Source organism: Populus alba, chromosome 15, assembly GCF_005239225.2.
Source record: "Populus alba chromosome 15, ASM523922v2, whole genome shotgun sequence".
In the NCBI taxonomy this organism is placed as follows: Eukaryota; Viridiplantae; Streptophyta; class Magnoliopsida; order Malpighiales; family Salicaceae; genus Populus; species Populus alba.
In genome coordinates, this window is record NC_133298.1 from 12,583,344 (window position 1) to 12,598,186 (window position 14,843).

Genomic DNA, 14,843 nt, shown 5'->3' on the forward strand with positions numbered 1-14,843 from the left:
GGAAGAAAACTCTACATCTGAAAGTTCTAGATTCTTGGTTATTGGCATCCTTATTCCTCAATTGTTTAATTGATATGATTCTAGCTTATAGTATTATGACATGTAAGAGTTAGTGTCATATGGTTCCTTATTATTTTGTGTATTTGACTTAAGAGTTAAGTGTAGAGACTAATATGTTTGGAAATTGAATTGAAAAGTCATGAACTTCCATGTGTTGCTTCCTCTCTAAAATTTATTATATTGATAAATGATATGTTGTTTTGTGCAGAGCAGTAGTTGCTTAGATCATCCCACTAAACTTGCACTTTTCTTTTTGTGCAACAAGACCATACAAGTGAGATCCATTCAGTAGACTCCTCAAAACATAACTTTTGCTACTAGTCGAGTGAACGATGTGGTTAGGAAGGCGGCCCATATGAATGTTAGCTAAAATTCAATTTTTTCTTGCTTAAAATTATTTTTTATATATATATATTTTCGGATCATTTTTGATGTAGTGATATAAAAAAATTAATTTTAAAAAATAAAAAATATATTATTTTGATGCATTTCTAAACAAAAAGCAATTTAAAAAGTAACATTTACCACACTCCCAAACATCTCTTAATAGGAAAGTTGATTGGATTCTCACCCTCATTCCAGTCCTGCAAACGCAAGACAAGGTCCAAATGAACGAGCCCATGGGCCCAACATAGTCTATCCAAATCCAAACATCTATTAACAAAGGATCTTTGAAAAATTTATATTGAAATAATCCAATAGATTGTAGACTACCTTTATTGAAAAACAAAATACAAACTAATTCAGAAATAATAAATAAATAAACAAATCATTAATCAATCAACATTATTGGGCTAAAATATTTATAAACTTCTTCTAAAGTTTGGTTAGACTAGCTTAGTCATCTATTTTCATGTCATACTTAATGAATTTAAGTCAATTTATTAATTATACAAAACCTCATAAAATTTAATTTGACAAAATATTTTCAGGTTCAAAACATAAAAATGCCAAATAATGACATGTTCTCTTTTTTAATTGTTGATTGAGATGCTCTTTGTTTAAGAGAGGAGAACTAGGTTGTCTCAATAATAATAATAATAATAATAATAATCCACAATAACTTATCATTATCATTTGAGTTTCAAATATTTTGATTTTATCAATGTTATGCAAAAAAAGTTATCTAATTATCAATTGAAGGCCAAACCTTTTAATTTTATCAGTTTTCCTAAATATGGTAAACATTTGACAATGTCACATCTTAATCAATATACTATTAATAATAGTTGAATATTCGATTCAATTTATACAAACTAGTTAAGTTTTTCCACATCTAAATAATCCTAAATGTGCCCTAAAAGACAATTATAGAGTAAAGGTTGAGTCAAATTGGGTTAACCCGCCAAACCCCCGCCAAACCCAAGGTCAAGGTCATAAGATCGGGACAACCTAATAAAAATAAAAATGATGAAAACCACAAAACTCATTAAAAAAAACAAATATTGAATGATGAAACTAAAAAATAAAATAAGTAAAAAAATAATAATGTTATTAGACCACAAACATCAAGTCTGAAAAAAAAAATCAAGAAACCTAATTTCCAATAAATTACTCATATGACCCCTCATTTGGGCAAATTTATATGAAATCGATGAATGAAGGTAATTGAGAAACCTTTGTGCGTGTGAATGATTATTTTTTACCCTTAATTCCACAAAAAAAAAATTCAAGAAAGGAAATAAAAATATGTTTTCAATGCATTTTAACCATTTGCACCCATTTTTTAATTTTAAATGTCTTTTTTTAAAAAATAAAATTAAAAAATATGCTTTCTACACATTATAACCATTAACACATCCATTTCAAAATTATTGAGTAAATTTTTTTTTTTTCAAATTGACATTAGCATTTGTTTTCAAAAAATAAGAAAATTAAAAAAAAAATCAAAAGATAGTAAAATAAAAAAGTGGGCTAAATTGTAAAATAAAAAGAATGAAGGACCAAAAAAATACAATAGAGATATTCTTATAATATACTTAGAATAAAGGATAAATAAATAAATAAATAAAAATTATGTAAAGTGTTATAAATAAAAAGTGAATAGTAAAGATAAAGAGGAGGAAGAAAGAATAAAAAAAATCACCACTTAAAAACACACGCTCTCTCTCGATCTCTCTCCTTCAGTCCAGCCACCGTCCTTGCCGTGGATAGCTCCTCCATCATCGGCAACAACAAACAACCTCCACCAGACCAGTATCTCCTGACTTAAACCACACTAAGAACACCCCCCCCCCAATAGCACCATTTCATCTATCTCCTTCATTCTAATCGAGATCAACCTCCTCTTTAGTAACAACCCCATCATGAGTAGTACAAACAACCCCATTTATCTCCTTTAGTCACAATATAACCTCTACAGGTTCTAGTTACCCAACAACAACAGTTCCAATGCTTAATTTTTTCGACATGAACAACCATAACAATTGCTATCATTGTTGCCTTTCATAAACAATCATCGAAAACATTACCATTACCACAACCTAGTCTCCATGATGCTGCCAGATGCCAGATAAATCAACCAAAATGGCAATAAACAACCACAATAAAAAATCAAGTAAAACAAGGGAAGGCCAAAACTTTACAGTCGTTGATCTCTCATCTTATATAGTAGTGAAGCTCATCACCTGCATCGAAAGAAAGGCCATGATGAGGCATACTAGGTAAGCTACTCGATGCAATACCAAGCCTGACCGATGCATGCAATTGAAGTGCCAATAGTGAAAGACATTTTTGGCATATGAGAGTCACGTGCCACCCTGTCAAAACCATTCCAACAGCCTTAACCTGACTCCAGCCGCCTAAACGGTAACTCCTCGTATAAAGAAGATCATAAACCACAACACAAAGGTTATCTTTACACAAGGGCAGAGCTAGGAATTTTTTCTGCCCTGAGCTACAATACAAATACACACTAATTATTTTTTAAGATCAATAATTAATTTGTATATATAAATTTATTAAGTTAACAATCAAGATTCAATCCAAATACATAACATAAAATATATAAAAAAATATTCAAGTACATAAAATTGAAAATAAAAATAAATTACAATATCAAAGTTGCACCCTTTGATGTTTTGTAATATAAAATTCATCTATGATCGAATCCAAATCAATATCTTCAATAAGCTCTCGTTCAATGTAAATCATCATAGAATCTACTAACTCCTCTTTTATTTTATTGTGAAGCATAGTTTTAACATATTTCATAGCTGAAAATGCCCGCTCTGTAGTGGCAGTGGAAACAAGTAAAGTCAACACAAGAAGAATCAACTTGTCAATCAGATGATAGTGCTATGATTTATTTGTTTCAGCTAATGTTCAACATAATTAAGAATGGTAGACATATTCTAAAAGCTCTTATGATGAATCATATCAATCTGATAATGCTCTAGCTAAGATCTCAAATAATAAATCTCTTGTTCATTGAAATCTTCAGGATAAAATTTCTCAGCAAGCTTGTAAATAACATTAGCTTTAAATGATTTAAAGTTGTCCTTAGACTATCGTATCGTAGAGCTAAGAACAAGAAGTTCCATTGTCTCATCATTGAGTCTAGAATTTAATTTTTCCAACTGAAAATCTATTGTTGAGTTAAATATAGCGTAATGATAATGTTGATAAACTGTCACTGATCCTTGCTATTGACATGAACAACCTGTAGCCTTTTTATATAAAGCATTCATATATGGTATGTCACTCTCATATTGTGTGCAAACATATTGCACATTTGCAAGGAGAAGATCAAATCTGACATTTCTCAAAGTTCAAAGCAATGCTTTAGTAGTAATATAAGATCCATTGCATTTAAGATGTCCATAGATTTTTGCTACAAAGCTCGACAAAGTAAATCAATAATCCCTATTATTTTATGCATCAAATATAAAATGAATATAAACTCAAAAGATTTCATCACAATCAATCAACCACCAGCTTCTCCACGTATAGAGTTAAAATATCCCTTTTGAACTATACTTTCAAGCACAATAATAGTTGCACCATATATATCTATTAAGCTGCAAATAGAATCAAAATGAGAGCTTCACTGAGTAGTTCCACTTCAATGTAAATTACTGATTTGATTAGCCCCTCTACCAGTCTCCTGTTCTCCAATAGCTACAATATCTGTAATTTTTATAGCATGAGCATGATGTAACTTGGTATAACGTTTGGAAGAAGCACTAATAAGATTGATAATGGTTGTCAATTTTGAAAAAAGTAACCAAATAGAAATCTCATTTCCAGTTGCTGCAACTAATGTCAGTTGTAGTCGGTGAGCAAAACAATGTACATAATATGCATATGGGCAAGCTTTAAGAAATAAAGCTTGTAGTTCATTCTATGCCCCACGCATATTGCTAGCACCATCATACCCTTGAACTCACATATTGAGAGTATGCAATTTATATCAAGCAAGCACATCACAAATTTTTTTTTGAGTGTTAAATAAGTAGTATCTAAAACATGCACAATACCAAAAAAATGCTCTCGTAAAAAACCCTGAATGTCAACAAATCTCAAAACAATAGCCATTTGTTCTTTATTTGATGCATATTTGGCTTAATCAACCAAAATACAAAAACTTTGCATCTCTAACTTCTTCACAAATCTTTTTCCTTTGTTCACGAGAATATGCAAAATCTCTTTTTGAATAGTCGGTGAGGTATAATTTGTATTTTTCAAAGCTTTTTCTAAGACAACATCATCAATGTCAACATTCAATCTCCCTATAAGTCTTATCATCTCCAAAAAATTGCCTCGATTATTAGAAGCTAAAGATTCATCATAACCTCTAAATGCACATGCTTGTAAGCTAAGTCATCAAACACTTTCAATTGTTGTCCTAAGTTGCAACCAATTTTTTTGAACTTCTTTAACAGTTTTTGCATTCAACACTTTATCAATTAGTTTACTTACTTTCATTAAATCTTCAGCAGGTTTCACAGCATTATTATGTGTGAAGTGAGACTTCCCACATGCATCAAAAGTGCACATCTAACCCCATCATTAACCCTCATCCAACTTTTAAAGCCTTTAGTGGTGAATGTGAAATATCAAGGCATTTTGTTTTCAAAGATAAAACATGGAAAAAAAAATATTGCGTCCTTTAATGGGGAGTACTCTAACCAAGAAAATTGATCAAACCAAGAGTATTGAAATCAACAATATTGTCTCCCTGATTCAGTCCTCGGATACTTTGCTAACTTAGGTTGATATGAATCCATTTTGATATAAACTCTTCTAATTTTATCTTGTTGATTAATAGGATGTTGCCATAGTGAAATTCATATCCAAGGATCTCGTTCAATAGTATTAACATCAATTTAAACTTTTTGAGATTTGAAAGGGGGTTGGTCATTACGGTTTGAACATCAATATTGGATAGAGAATGTCATTTACTGGTTGATGTTTGCTCGTTTGGTTTAAAGAATGAAAACATAGTTTTTCCTCTCTTGCTCCCTTGATTTTCCATTATAATTTATTATTTATTCAAGTACAGAAGATTGGGAAGTTAGGTGTAAGATGAAGAAATACTAATGCCACAATTGATATTCATGAAATACAAACTACCACCATTCATAATACTTCTATAGATACAAAAATCATGTGTATTTAAAATTACAAACAAACATAAATCATATGTATTCAGGAGAATACGATCATCCCATAGCCGTGGAAGTTGAGAATTTTCTAAAATCTAAGATGTGATTTCTCTATCCACCGAAATCTTTAATTTTGTATTGTGTGAATTAATTTCAACCACATTTAATCCAAGGATGAGAGGTTATAAAAGCAGTCAATTCAATTCATTAATGTTCACTAAATCATTAATTACATTCTACTACAATAAAGATGAAACATGGTTCAACATGAAAAGTCAAGGCTTGGAAATTCTTACCTGATGGTTTTGTAATTTTTAAGCTCTCTGTATAGATTCCTCTACATAGCCTAAATATATGTTGTTGAGAAGAAGAAAGTTGAAACCCCAAGTTACAAAGGCATGATGTGAATCTGATTGTCTCACAACTAATTAATTATTTGTGTTTAGGTTTTTTATGGTTTCTAATAAAGGACAAGGGAAAAGGTTTTATAAAGTGGATTATTAGATTTTTATGATTTTTTTTTCCACTTGGACTACAGCCCACTTCAGCCTTTGAAATACCTTTTCCCTTGCCTTTACACATTTATGAATGTAGTTAACAACAAAAATAAAGGCATGCACCAATTTAATAGAGAAAATCTTGATTCAACTATATCATATAGCTAGTCTCCTACGTTTCTTACATCTCCCTCCTAATAAGTCTCACCTTTTGTTCTTGTTTTTTTCAACTCAACTCTAACTACGTCCTCTCACTAGAACCCTGGAAACTTTTTGTATGAGTTCTCTTTATCGGTGCTTTTATCAACCCTTTCTCTCTCTCTCTCTCTCTCAATCTCTCCTTCGGCTATGTTCTCTCCTTTATTTTCTTTTCTCTCTCATTTTCTTATATTTCCTATGTTTGTACTTACAAGCAAACAAAGTGTAAAATAACAGGGTCAAGACTGTAAACTTGTGACCCCTGGATAAAAAAAACAAAAACATGCACAAACTCTGATAATAATAAAAATAAAATAAAAAACACATAGAAGACATGAGGGATACAAACCTTTGCAACTATAATTGGTCAAATTGCATTAATTAGTTGAAATTTAGTCAATTAGGTCTTTGATTGAAGTTAATTAGGTCCCTCAAACTCCCTGAATTTTCATTATAGTCCCTAAACCTGCAATTTCTTCAAATTTGGGTTAAATTCGTCATTAAATCAAAGCTATTCATTTGATTAAGTTCTTGATTGAATTAATAGGATCTCCCAACATATCACATTGATCCCTTATCCTTTAATTCTTACAAATTTGACCAATTTTGGCATTTTTCTTTGATTTCTTTTTAATTAAGCCAATTTAGTATTTTGGTCCTTGGCATTTTTAATTTCCTCAATCATGGCCAATTCTTTTCAAGTACAACCCTCAAAATGCATCTCTACATTAAAAAATTTTATCTTATCCAATTTAAACTCAAGAAATTTTAAAAATCTTAATTTGAACATTTTTTTAATGCTTTTTTTTTTGGAAAATATTTTAAAAATGAAGGTCAAAATTGAGTAATGACACTTATTGATTGATTTTTATGAGTACAAGCACTTAAATAGAGGGGGGAAATAGTACATGTACTTCAATTGCATTATCCTTTTTTATTTGTTTTTGTTAACTATGTAGTTTGATTGATCTTAGCCGAGACAAGCATAAATCATAGCACTTAAATAGAGAAAAAAATAATACTTCAATTGCATTATATATTCTTTTTTGTTTGTTTGTTTGTTTAAGCATGTAGTTTGATTAATCTTGGCTGAGTCAAGCATAAATTTGGCAACCTTAATCGATTCCAAAGGTTTGACCTTTTGTTTATAATTAGAAAATGTTTATAATTTTGAATGTGTGTGTGTATAATTTTCATTACTTGTTTATGTTATTAGTTTATGCAATCATAATTTGATTTTTACTTTTTATATTTTTTAAGTCATGATTGTTTTTTATATTTTTCAACTATATAAGATAAATACAATTTAATACAAAATATATATATCTTTTCAAGAAGACATGTAATAATTATAGAAAAAAATAAATTTTTTAGTTGCTCGAATGCAGGTAAAAAAGTGTGGTAATGTAGGGCCTTCTAGAAGAATATTCGTACAAGAAATAGATTTTTGCTAAAAATGAGTAATTATGTTTTATATGAAGTTCTCAAATATTATTAAACTTATATTTTTAAATAAACAGGATAATATTATTTAATTATGCGTATTAAGGATAGGCTATAAATGTCAAATAGATGTACGTAAGATAAATTACAGCTATATTTAATTAATTCAAGGTTGTTTGTTTTTACGGTGAAAAAACAAATATACAGTGACAAAAAAGTTCATCGTTTGGGAGATTAAATTGATTTTTAAATATATTTGATGTAGTTGTGTTGTCTATGTTATGGATAATGCACAATGTTATGTTGGTGTTTTTGGGTAGGGTTAAAAGCATTGTGTAATATGTTGTAATTACTTATAAATGTTTAAAGTAACTAAATAATACTTGATTAAATATTATTTTCGCGCTTTTGAGATATAAAATGATCAATAAGTATTGTAACATGCTAAAAATATTTCATTTATAATAAATAATTTATCATTTCCTAAACTTACATGACATATGTTCGTGATTTATAAGTTTTTTAAAAACTAAAAAGAAAAAGGTAAATAGGGTGATGACATATTTAGTATGTTTAATCTTTAAAGAAAATTAAGAAGAAATTTGTCATTTTGATTAAAAAAATAACCTGCAAATAAGCCATTGTATTTTTGAATAAAAGGACGAAATACCCTATTTTGTTTCAAAAGTAAAACATTTTTTTTAAGTGGTATATATTGCCTTGGTTTCTAAACAAACCATGTATTAACATAACACTACTTTTTAATATAAAAAAATAAGTATACTTTAAGAACATCCACCGATACAGGTCGCGATCCACGCATTCAAAAATGAATGGAAAAAACTATCAACGGACATGAGTATTGGTTGATCAAACAGCATATCTTCTAAATCAACCTCCCACTTCTTCGATATCAATTTTATTGCTTTAATTTATTGTGAATTTGTCACTTTTCACGGATGTGAGCAAGCCAGTGAAGACCCAAAAATAAAAAATAAAAAACAAAAGATGGAGCAAACTTTGCATTGAACATCCCTTGGCTCTAATAAATAGTAATTCCCACTAGATTAGTGCAAGACATCATATTTCTATAGTCATCCTCCACTCGAATTTAGGTGCTCCATCTTTACCCACTACGTTAATTGATATATTTTTCTCATGGCACCCCCACTTTAGCAGACTAATATATACAATTTAATGGCTTCCATATGATCTTATGGCTGGACTTGAAACGCGCAAGCCCTCTCCCCCACAAGCACAAGTGTGTTGTGCTCGAGTCACCTTTTGACTTTAATTGGCATGTCTTTTTTTATCAGAAACATCTATGATATATACACATAATTTGAGGGCTTCCCTTAGATTGTCTGTAAGGAAGCTTGTTCCAGCAATGGCAGGAGTGCTCTTCCGGTTACTTGTAAGCTTTTTGTTGATTTCTAACCTTGTTTATTGGAGCAATTCAATCTCAACAAGGAGTATGTCTTCAATACCTTTCTTAACACCTTCATTTCTTTCATTTTTTTTCTCTTAATATGATAATTCTTCTTGATTGTGATGTGTTGTTTTATTTCTCCAGCAACTGGAAGTCAGGTGCATGGTCATGATCAATTTCGTCCGATTCTTGAGGACACCCAAATGGTAACAAAATAATTATAGATTTCCCTACAGCTACGATCATGATGCTTGATTTTACAATCCCAATATTCTCAACTCCATTTGCACATGAATATTAATCCATCCGCTGACAGGAACTCCAGAGCAAGAAGAAAGACCAGGATGAACATATCGCAAATGGAAGAAAGATTGTGGAACTCCACGATTATCCTGGATCTGGAGCCAACAATCGTCACACTCCAAGACCACCACAATTTGGCAGATGTGTTGATTGTTAGTTTCTCAGATATTTAAGGAGTGCACTTCAGTTATAATTCAGTTATTGTAGGTGTGGATGTACAGAGAACATTATTATGCTGATGATTGTTGTTGGTTAATTTCGCAAGTGCACGAATTGTAACAAATAATAAACTGATAAGTAGAGTATCGTTCTATGAAGATTTGTAAAAATTACTACTAATTACAAAGTCTTTTAAATTATGATCTATTTGAGAAATCGAATGAGATAGTGTATGAAACAAAAATTAATTATTAAAAAAAAAAAACCAGACTAATTAAATATTATTGAATTCAATTCTATTGGTTTTAGGATTTTTGACTTACCGTAACTATTTCTATGTGAAATCAAATTAATTCACTCCTAGCGTTGATAAACTAGTTTTTCTAATTTAAACATTAATCTATCTTGAGTATCAATGAATTATTTTGACAGGCAAATTTTATATACTCTATAAAAGTTTTGAACTTGTCGAAATTTATTAAGTACCGTAAAACCTATAATAATTCTAAAAGTTGCTAGGATATCTCTATCCTATAGATTTCTTAAGGTATTTCAAACAACAGCTAAAACAATTATCACTTCCCAACCTCAAATTGAATTCTAAATCATGTAAATGTTGACATAACATACACAAGTATTACACATAGAGTGAAATACTCAACAACTTAATGTAATAATTCAATTAAAAAAATTGTTCACATATTCATAGTAAGGTTACATAAAAAATCTCATAATAAAAGTCTACTACATAGTTAAATTAAAGAGAAACAAACGTAATACAATGAACATCACTCAAAAGCAGAGAATGGTAGTGGAATAGATAGGTGTCCTCCAAATCTTATATGTTTTTGCCTCTATTTTTGCCTTTGTTTTTCGTCCCTTTCTGTGCCGCCTCATTCCTTCCCTTTAGTCTATTTTAGGGTCTCTCTATGTATGCCCCTCTCACTTGTAGACCCTTCTTTTTTTCTTTTATATTATGGCCTTTTAACCCCTGTTAGAACGAAAGTTTCCATTTTTGATTTGAATTCCTTCCTACCCAGACATTTTGGGCCAGATTTGAGGTAGGAAATGTGCGAGTTCAAGATCTCTATTTATGGAGAAATTGCAGAAAATCAAATCTTCTTTGCAACAACATTGATTTTACAATTTTTGAATCTCTAAGACTTGAATATGGGCTATAAACCGAGACAGTATTTGGAGTGCAGGAAGTTCGGGTCTGATTCAATCTTTTTTTTTTAACTTGCTTTTTGGGCTTTGAAACAGCAAAATTGAGTTATATACCCTTCATATGTGTTGTAGACCTTCATCTTAGATATTTGAAAATGGTGACAAACATCTAGAATTAAGTTGTATAGCTTCCTTTGCAACACACAATAAATCAATGTTCGGTTTTACTACTGGATTCTGGCTGCTCAATAACTTAGTATCTGAAAACAAATTAATTTTCCATGAGGTCAATAGTTCAAAAAAGGATCCAAAATTCTAATTATCATGTGCAACACATCCAAAATATTTCAAAAGCAAGCATGAATAGTGGAAAATATACATGCTAAAAAATCCATTATCAATTGTTCAGATAGTTTGGAAGTCATTTATTTGGTTTCCTTTGGTTGCTTAGAATAGAGACTTATTGACAAATTTTTTGTTTATTTCTTTTAAAAGTTTCAGATGTTGGTTGTTGTGTAAAAATACATCTGGATAATATTTTTTTTCTATGGTTCTAGTTTTGTATTAAATGGTTTTATGGTGTTAGACACCGTTAATGTATTTATTAATTATGATACTTCAATTTATGTTGTTCAAAACTCTAGCACTATTAATATCATAACTTGGCATGCTAAATTAGGACACATTGAGCAAGATCAATTACATAGATTAGCAAGAAGTGGTCTTTTAAGATCACTTACCAAAGAGAAATTGCCTATTTGTGAGCATTGTCTTGCTGGAAAAGCAACTAGATTACCATTTGGCAAAGCTAAAAGAGCTAGTAGTCCATTACAACTTATTCATTCAGACATTTGTGGCCCAATGAATGAGAGGGCAAGACATGGAGGAAATTATTTCATCATATTTATCGATGATTTCACATGATTTGATCTTGTTTATTTGATCTCATATAAATCCGAAGCATTGGATTGCTTCATTCGATACATCAATCTGGTGGAGAATAAACTAAGCACTAAGATCAAGACTTTAAGAACTGATCGAGGATGTGAATGCCTATCTAATCAATTTGAATTTTTTATGATGAAAAGGATATAGCTAGATAGCTAATTGTTCCTCTTACTCCACAACAAAATGGTGTAGCGAAAAGGAGGAATAGAACCCTATTTGACATTGTTAGGTTAATGATGGAGCAAGCTAACGTACCAATTTCCTTTTGGGGAAATGCATTGTTAATTGTTGCTTACATACTTAATCATGTACCCTCTAAATCTGTCTCATCCACCCCATATGAACTATGGAATGGTATCAAACCTAATCTAGGTTATTTCCATTCATGGGGGTGTGCAGTTTATATTCACAATACTTCTCATAAATATAAGAAACTTGGTCCTAAGAGGAAGAAGTGTATCTTTATACGATATTATGAACATTCCAAAGGATTTGTATTTACTGGTGAAAAACCTGATGGAAGAGTGACGGAGATTGAATTGTGTGATATTGTATTCTTAGAAAAGGTTTTTCCAAAGACAGGTGAGGTTGAAAAATATTTTCAATTAAATAAAATGAAGAATCTAGATTATGGCGCAATAAGCCATTCAGCAGAGGACTTAGATGAAACTTTTAATCCTCTAGAAATAGTGGGAGTGATATTTTATCTATTCCTACTCTCATAGAGCAAGATCATGAGCAATCTCAACCTTGAAGTAGCATTCGTAAACCAATTCCTCGTCATCGATTTGAGATTGAAGGGGAAGCATTCATGATTGCTCCACAAGATGATGAAGAGCCTAAAACATTCAGTCATGCTTTATCTAGTCCTAAAGTAAAAGAATGAATTAAAGCTATGGAAGAAGAAATATAGTCGATGAAAATTAATCAAGTCTAGGACTTGGTTGATTTACCATCAGGACGAAGATCCATTGGAAATAAATGGGTTTTTAAAATTAAATGTAAGGCAGATAGGTCAATAGAATATTATAAGGCTCGACTAGTAGCGAAAGGCTACACTCAAGAAAAGGGAATTGATTATGAAGATACATTCTTACCAGTTCTGAGGATTACTTCAATTTGCCTCATTTTAGCTATAGTTGCATATATGGACCTAAAGTTATACCAAATGGATGTTAGAACTGCGTTTCTCAATGGAAAACAAAATAAGGAGATCTATACGGATCAATCTTTAGGATTTGAGACTAAAAGACAAGAGCGCAAAGTTTGCAAGCTTAAAAGATTCATTTATAGTCTTAAGCAAGCTTCTAGACAACGGAATATCAAATTTCATCAAGCTATTCTTAATGATGGTTTTACAATGATGAAAGAATACCATTGTGTGTATTTAAAATGTTCTAACAATAGTTTTATAATATTGTCCTTATATGTTGACGACATCTTAAAAGCTGGAAATAGTAAAGAGATGATTAATACTACTAAAAAGTGGTTATCATTGAACTTTGAAATGAAAGGCATGGGTGAGGTCAACTATGTTCTTATTGTGAAAATCATAAGAGATCGCGTTAAAAGGCTTTTGAATTTAACTCAAGAGAATTCATCAAAAAGATGTTTGAGCGTTATCACATGTAAGATAGCAAACCAGCAAACACCCATGTTGATAAAAGTTTGAGCTTAAGACGTGATATGTGTCCCAAGACTCCAGAAGAAAAGGAGAAAATGTCCAAAGTACCTTAAGCCAGTGTTGTCAGTAGTTTGATGTATGCAATGATGTGCACACACTCCAATATATGTTATGTCATTGCATTGGTTAGCTGATATCAATTAAACCTTGGTCAAAAACTCTAAATGGCAGTCAAAAGGATCATATGAAGGTTTACAATGATTGAATAATGAATAAATAACATTATTATATCATGTTATTCATTATTTGTTTTATAGAATATATTGTGAGTATCGTATAGTACAATTTGTTAAAGTATGTTAATAGACTTAGATTGATTCACTCTCATGAGTAATCACCTTTAACAATTATAAGGTGAGTAGAGATGAGACTATTTGAGTTTCAATGCTCAATAAGCGACTTGGGCGCAATAGAAACAATTTTAACTCAAAATGATTATTAACATGTCACCCTGGTAGGGACCAAGATGATGTTCTTAGATAAAAGAATCGACATGAACGAATTCTCACCATTCATGTGTCTATTATGATTGAAGCCGAGTATGAAATTATTCATCTGCTACTAATGATAAATGAGCAAATGAGAATTTCTTATTTGAAGTCTATGTTTTTAGCAGCAAGACTAATACTCGTATGGTGTATTTTCTCTAACAAGAAGAGCAACGATATACACTCTTTATCTTAAGAAAAGAAAAGAGTAAGCTCCACTATAACATGTATTTCATACTACATGTGCTAGCGACTACTACAGGAATAAAGAATGGATCCCTGCTTCTTTATTATATGAGTCCTGAAGATCATTTCTAAGATCTCAAAATCTTATCTTGTATGACTTTTGACTATATCATGAGATGATGTATTAATAATCACTACTTTAGGAGTATATCCTATGATCATAGAATGATTCAACTTAAAGAAATACTCTTAGGAAGGCGAGTTAATTTAGATCTGATTGATATGAGAGCGAAAGCAATTTAATTTTAGTTCTACATCTATCACTTGTATTCACCAATCGGGATCATATCACTTGAATAGATTTAATATGATTTAAAATACTTGTAATTGTAAGAATGGATTGAGTATGAAATTCTTGAGGGATTGAATTATATTCAGTCATGTGTTACTAAAAATACTTTGGGTATATCAATTATGAGGTTGATGTCTCTTATATGGCCTATTTTAGGTTTATATATTAGAGCTCCTTTCACTATGTGTTTCAGGTCGCATAGTCTATTCACCAACTAAGAAATTCTTGTGCAAGTTTGAAGTATAATGTATTAGAGAGATTCAATCCCTCATAGGCGAGTGGGAGATGTTGGTTATTGGGTTAGACATTGTCCGCCCATGATG

General features: G+C 30.8%; 1 non-coding gene across 1 annotated transcript; it reads left to right on the forward strand.

The window, feature by feature from the left end:
- Positions 1–9,066: 9,066 nt before the first annotated feature.
- On the forward strand, positions 9,067–9,902 carry LOC118033379 (uncharacterized). The gene is made up of 3 exons (XR_012168100.1): positions 9,067–9,276; positions 9,378–9,439; positions 9,550–9,902. It is a non-coding gene; the product is annotated as an uncharacterized protein (transcript).
- The last annotated feature ends 4,941 nt before the right edge of the window (positions 9,903–14,843 follow it).